General features: G+C 30.4%; 1 long non-coding RNA gene across 1 annotated transcript; it reads right to left on the bottom strand.

The window, feature by feature from the left end:
• Positions 1-2,752: 2,752 nt before the first annotated feature.
• On the bottom strand, positions 2,753-6,324 carry LOC120071735 (uncharacterized). Its single transcript, XR_005480322.2, has 3 exons — positions 6,076-6,324; positions 3,796-3,987; positions 2,753-3,099 (listed from the first exon to the last, which is right to left on the bottom strand). It is a non-coding gene; the product is annotated as an uncharacterized LOC120071735 (long non-coding RNA).
• Between the last annotated feature and the right edge of the window lie 890 nt (positions 6,325-7,214).

Genomic DNA, 7,214 nt, shown 5'->3' with positions numbered 1-7,214 from the left:
TAATTCATAATCTAAATTATCGATTTAAAAATTTAGGTGGAGAGACAAATTTTGTGTGACTAAGACAGTCATACATGTAGTCAACCAATATAGATACATGTTTGATTTGCTTCAACCTGATCAGGTAAATTAATACTTAACCAATTTGATTATTTTATATAGATTTTTATTGTATTTGTCGTTAATGTTTTTCAATGTAATATTTTATGTTTCAGATTATTTGGGAGCCTTACAAACTTGTTATGCACACTTTGCAAATGGTCAAAACATATAGCGGACGATAAGTCCTCTCATATGTTTTCACATTGGTGAGTGGCATCTTGGTGATGAGACAATTCAGATTTCAACAGGATGTCTCATCGCCTTGTAATATTGAACCCCTATTGCATGACATTGACTTAAGAACTAAAGATTGGTCCAAAAAAGTTGCACATTTGGTAGTGCGATGGCACTATCGTGTTAGGTTTATTGCAGTGAAGGTTTCAGTTAAGCAATTTGACAAGGATGTCACTCAAAACTACATCAACTGGTATAATAATATCACAAGGCGCTATGTTGTCCGAAAGTAGTTGTGGGTCATCTGGTAAATAAATGAATATTATCTAATTATTTTAAATATTATCTAATTGTTTTATAATTCACAGAGATTGAACAACAATAGACTTCGTAATGTTGCGAATGATTCGAACCAGGTTCTTGTTACATGCAGTGACAACCAGAGCTATATGGAGGAGATACTTATATGTACAATATACACATGGTTTTTCTACCAGCTCCTAGATGTAGAGGACCTGTTCGAGAAGAAGATGAGTTCGATGAGGTTGCCCACAATGTGGAATAAGTGCCCCCTATGATGCAGACGCAGAGCCAAACTGATTATGTTAGTCCGATGATGATGATGCCAGCAATTGGTTTAGGATATTATGATTCAAAAGCTGGTCCATCGTCTTCATACGTGCATAGACATGGTCGCGGTTGTGGAGAGCATAATGAATATTTATATTATGAAGTGCCTGCAGAGGTACCGGAGCAACTTCAGGAAGAACCAGAGCAACCTCAAGTTCAAAGTCGACGACGACGTCCGCCTTGTGGGACAAATTGATTTTTTTAATTATTTTTATATAAATGAGATAATAGTTGTATTAATATGAATATTTTAATTTACACTTTATTATTTTTAAATTATGGAAGAAAACATGAATGGGATATTATTTTATATGATATTTTTTAGAGTTAAGTTAAAAAGATTGTGATAAAAAATAATAAAAAAGGGGGGTGTAATATTAAAATAACAAAATGGAAAATTAAAAAAAAAAATGATGGAAGTCGAGTCTTCAAAATTCGACTTAGACTTATCGAATTTTGAAGATTCAACATCCTTTGTCAAGTTTCCAACAAACTAATTTTTTTTTAAAAAAAAAAAGTACAATATTTTTCTAAATTATTTCAAAACAATCATATTTTTATAAATAATTAAAAAAATGACAATATTATCTTAATTTTTCCCATTATTTTATGTATTTAACTTGTATGGATGAATTGTCAATTGTCATTTGTCATTTGTCATTTGTCATTTGTCAATTGATGGATAAACATATATTACTAACTACCATTTGCCAATTGTCATCCAGTTTATATGGGAATGTAGAATCTATATTTTACCATGATATTTTATAGATTTAATTGAGTTTTATTTTAGTAATAAACGGTAAAACTCGTTGGAATTAATTTAATAATTAATTCATAACTAGATAAAAAAAAAAAATAGCAATTAAATTTTGGGCCCATAACTTTCTTGCTTGATAAGTAGAAACCAGACTGTTGGTTATAGTGAAGAAATTATTGAGAACCTAGGATCAACTTATAATATAAGGTTGATTTGCCCATTCCAATTTGAGGTACATAGTTGAAAAAGACCACAAATCATATATAGAATATTTTAAAATAATCATGAATTAAAGTTTTATGGATCTTCCTACGAACTTACCTAAATGATTAAATCTAAGACCATATTTAGATGGATTAAAAAAACATTTTTCAACAGAATCATTTTAAATTCTCTAAGAGTGTTTCAAAAGCTATTAAGAGTGATTGCTAAATACTTTATATTTTTAAAAAAAAAATGATTTATTTTCAAAATTAAACACTTGAAAAACTAAGACCCTATTTGGGAACTATTTTGTTTTTAGTTTATGTTTTTGAAAATTAAACCTATGAACATTACTTCAATCTCTAAATTTTTTTCCTTTATTATCTATTTTTCACGGATGGTTTAAAAAACTATGCCAAATTTTGAGAATTAAAAAAATTCTCTTAAAAAGCTGCTTTTGTTTTTGGAATTTGGTCGATAATTCAACTATTATATTTAAGAAATATTGAAATCATGGTAAGAAATGTGAATGATATAGACTTATTTTTCAAAAACAAAAACAAAATAATTAACAAATGGACCTAAATTAAACACATCAAAAGCCTCTTATGCTAACTAACTTGAGCTTATTGCTTAAGACTATACCTTCAACCAAGAAGTTAGAATGTCAATTCCACATATCACCAATTGATGAACTCAAAGCCAAAGGGAAAAAACATAAAAACATTTTTTTTTCTTTAAAAAAAAAAACAATAGACCGCAGAACATTTAGCTAACAAAATACTTAAAATTCAACTAAACCATAAGATCAATCAATCAAAGATATAGAAAATAATCAAGACACTAAAAAGTAGTCTTATCCAACAAAAAGAAAACTTTAACTTACCAGTTATTCAAGTTTTTTCAATGAATTTTTATTCCTTTTTTCTAACTTACTGCTATTCATAATATTTTTAGAAATGGCCATAAATAAATTTCAAGAATGGAGACAAAAATATCCTAAAAGTTGAGGCCTCTTCCACTGCACAAAATATATGAAGTTTTTTTTAATATAAAAAATAAAAAACAAAAAACAAAAAATCCACCTGAAAGTTGACCATATAAAACACAAAAAATGACGTCCACCCCATGCCTGGGGGAATACTTCCAGTTTTCATGCCATTCCATTGGCTCATTTAATAAGAAGCAGCAGCACGTTGACATTGTTTTGGAAGCTTTGGGGAGTGAGCCTGAGGTAATATATATACATACAAACAAACAAAACAAAAGAAAGATTTTAAAAAAAATAGTAATCGTGAGTTTCCAAGAAGGTATATACAAAATAGAAACTTGCAATTCAATTCCCAATAGGTTTTGAAACAGCTACCCCTCAGGCCTCATGGGACTTGTGAGGCCAAAGCATGGGGAGGACTCTACTGGTTGTCAGAGTACAGCCACCCTAATGATAGTGAACATTTATAGTATTACAAGAATGCCATATTCTTTTTTATCACACTATAAATTTGTCTTATAATTTGGTAAAATCTCATAAATAATCTTTATAGTTTGATAAAATTCTCATACATAGTCCCTATCGTATCGAATTATAAACCATAATGACTAAATTCTGTAGGAACTAAATTTACAATTTAACCAAGATATAATGAATTTGAAGATCAAATGGAAACTCTCTCAAAAAGTGTTAAACTTTACTCCATGTTTTATTTTATTTTATGAATAAAATAATATTCTAAAGAAACGGAATCCAAATATTATCCTTTGATTGAGTTAGTTCAACTTCAAGTTGTAACTTTAAAAAAGAGTATCACAAATCAACTAAATTCAAAAGGATTAAACTGAACAGGACCAAACCCACCAAGGTGAAATCATAACTAAACCTAACAAAAATAGTTTGAATTGAGTTGAATTGAAGCAAATTTTCTAACCATATTTTTCTGGACACCTCTGAGAGCAGCTGTTAGCCAGTAAGATCTGAGTATGTGAGCTAGATTTTCCCCCTTTCAGTTTTTACACAGTTACAGCAGCCAAAGAAGATAATGCCAAGTTGCCACTTTAATATATGAGAATGGGACAGAAGAAATCCAATTGGCATATCATGCATGGCAATTGCCAAAACTCTGCAAAAGAAAAATACAAACAGAATATAATTAATGAAATGGGAAGAAGAAAAGGACACTACCATGCTTCTCTCTCTCTCTCTCTATATATATATATATATACATATTCATCATTTGTTGTCCAGTCATGTTTTTGCATGCAGTCTGCAGAAGAAGATCCGTTTATTTTTTAAAGCAAATCCCCTTTTGTTTGTGAACGAAAAAAAGCAGAGAAACAAGCAATCGATCATGTGGTTGGTTGAAGTTACGAGGCCTTTCTCTGATCCACAAAAAAAAAAAAGAACAAAACAAAAGAATCCTAATTTATACAAAACCCCCATTTTCATGAGTCCCAATGCAAGAGCTCATAGCCTCTGTTGGCAAACGGCAAGCCAGCCTGGTTGGTTTGGCTGGAGAAGAAAATTGGATACAAAATTAAATCAAATACAATATAATCAATCATTATTAGCCTAAAGGCTTGACTCACCCCCCTTTTGGTTTGCCTGTGGTGTGGAGCTTCTTGGATCACATAATTTTTTAATTTAATTAAGCATCATAGTGATAATTTAGGAGTTCCTAATGATTAATATTTCATCAGAAAGAGAATATTATATATATATATATATATATATATATATATTGTTTTCTGAAATGAAAATAGTTGTCAATTTAGTTGTCAGGAAAACAACAAATTACATGAAATAAAGTTATTACATTTTAGTATCTTTAAGGAGCTGGTTAGGTACTCTAAAGAAATGGTGTTTATTAGTTCTTTTTTTCCTTGAAGGATCACAGCTCTGTAACGGGTAAAAACAAAGAAATTATTTTATTGATTACTTAATGTATATCTATTAACCAAATTGGAAAAGAAGAAGAATAAGAAGCAAGAAATTCTTGTGAGTAAAGACAATGTCTTTTTAAATGGAAAGAAAATAGGAGTGGCCTGAAAGTGAAAGAATAACAAAACACATTGGCAATAGAGATGAAGGCAAAAGTAATCAGAATTTCAACTCAATTTTAAATTATCTCAATAAAAATAACAGTGTGTTTTAATAACTTTTTAAATGCTTCAAAAAGCATTTTTAAGTGGAAATATATTTTGGAACACTAAGAAAATCATTCAAATCTAGTATAAGGTTTTTTTAGGCAAAATAAATATAAAGTTATATATATTCAAGGCGAGCATACACAGTCCTTGATTGATCTCAACTCGTGTTCTTTATTTACCACAAGGTCAACCCATAATGGTTGACACAAATTCTCCTATTAAGAAGAAAGATGGCCAGATCATACTTTCCCACATTTTTAATTCACAACGGTTCTCACTAGTTACAGTCTAATATACAAAACCCCCAAGCAAGAAGGAAATATGGGAAGGTAATATTTCTCAATCACAACCATCTGTCTCGCTAGCGAGTGCTTGGTTACATTCGAGTCTTTTAGTTCTGAATTTTTGGCTAAAAATTAATATAAACCAGCTCAACCATGCCCCTGATTTCCAAAGAAAGAAGATCAATACAACAAAACAAAATTTCAATCTTTTATTTAAGTTTTCAAAAAGGAGAACATTCAACTTCAGCTAAACCGTCTAAGATATAGGACTGAGCAAGCCAGTAAAACAATAGATAAAGGGTTTGTTCAACAGAGTAATACAAAAACGCAAGGGAAATCAGATTTGAGCTAAAATTATATAACAAAAGATGACAATGGGGAGAAACCCAATGCAGGGAATGCCCAGAAAACAATGAAACAAAATGGCAAATAGAATAAGAAAACTTAGTGGGCACAGAATCAAAAGGACGGTGATGAATCAAACAGCTAAAAAATGCAAGTGGGGGAGAGAAGCAAGAAGGAACGATTTGGACAAGCAGCAGCATTCAAGTGGGGAATGGAGGAACGACGTGACAGATGAAATAAAACAAAATATAAAATAAAATAAAATAAAGAAGATAGTACATTATTAGTGGTCAAATTCCTATGTGAAATGGCGGTGGATCACATTATAGTGCTTCACAGGCATTTCATCGAACAGTTTGTAGTCAGAAATGAAAGATGAGATTATAAATGCTAAGAAAAGAGAGAGGCCCCAGAAGAAAATGGATATCTTACCAACGATTCGTTGAAGATTGAAGATGGAAGTAAGAAGAAGGAAATTTTTATTTAGATATGGATGGAAATGGAAGTGTAAAAGGACAAAGATTGGCGTGTTTCTGTTTCTACGAAAACTCCATGGGCTTGTCTTGGAGATGGGGATCCTCTGTTTGGTTTCTTTTGCAAAAACCGCGTTCGTACAAACACGTGCCGCTCGCTTCACACGTACGCCGTGGGGACATATAAGCGTTGAATGCAATCAAATATAATCCCTACCGCCACCTCCTTCCACCTTTTTTATTTAGTTCCTCTCTAGTTTATAACCAAAAAAAAAAAAAACATTTTTCATCCTAGTCCTAAATTAGGGTTGGTAACAATTTAATTCCTGAATTTTTTGGTGTAGTCTTTTTTTTTTTTTTTCAATCTAAATAATACTCGACGATAAAGTTACATGGGATAATTTAAAAAAAAAAAAAACATGGAGATTAGATGCAACTACACCTAATCGTCACCCATTTTTAAATTTGTAACAATTTAATCCACGAATCTTTATAAACAATACTTTAATTTTAAAATTTTGAAATTTTTAACAATTTATCTATTTCATAAAAAATCTTGTTAAAATTAGGTCCAAATGTTCATTACATAATAGCTTATTGGATATTTGGCCCTGAACTTCAAATAGGTGAGTGGACTATTATAGCCCACTCCATGTTTGTGGCTCTAATTATAATAGTTGACATTTCCAACTATTATAACTTATGATTAACTACAATATTACTATTTTAAATATCTCTTTATTACAGTGTTTACTCTTTCATGCTCTCCTCTCTTTCCCTATTTGTTATAGTATTTACTATTTTCTACACAGATTAAAATAGTCTACTCCCAAAGATGAACTATTATAATCCAGACTAAAATAGTAGCACCCAAAACACAGACTATAATAACAATTGATTATAATAATCAACTCAACGCCCTCAAACACTCCATTATTATTTATGGTTTACGAAATATTTGATCCCGAATTTATTGATTTACATGCATGATTTTTTTAATTAAACCTTACAAAAAATTTCACGATGGAAACTAATTGTTACAAATTTTAAAGTACATTGACTAAATTATTACAAATTTGAAAGTATAAAGACTAAATC

Source organism: Benincasa hispida, chromosome 2 (assembly GCF_027475165.1).
Source record: "Benincasa hispida cultivar pf3 chromosome 2, pf3_genome.v1.1, whole genome shotgun sequence".
In the NCBI taxonomy this organism is placed as follows: domain Eukaryota; kingdom Viridiplantae; phylum Streptophyta; class Magnoliopsida; order Cucurbitales; family Cucurbitaceae; genus Benincasa; species Benincasa hispida.
Note: the sequence above shows the minus strand (reverse complement) of the source record. Positions and strands in the feature narration are given on the sequence as shown.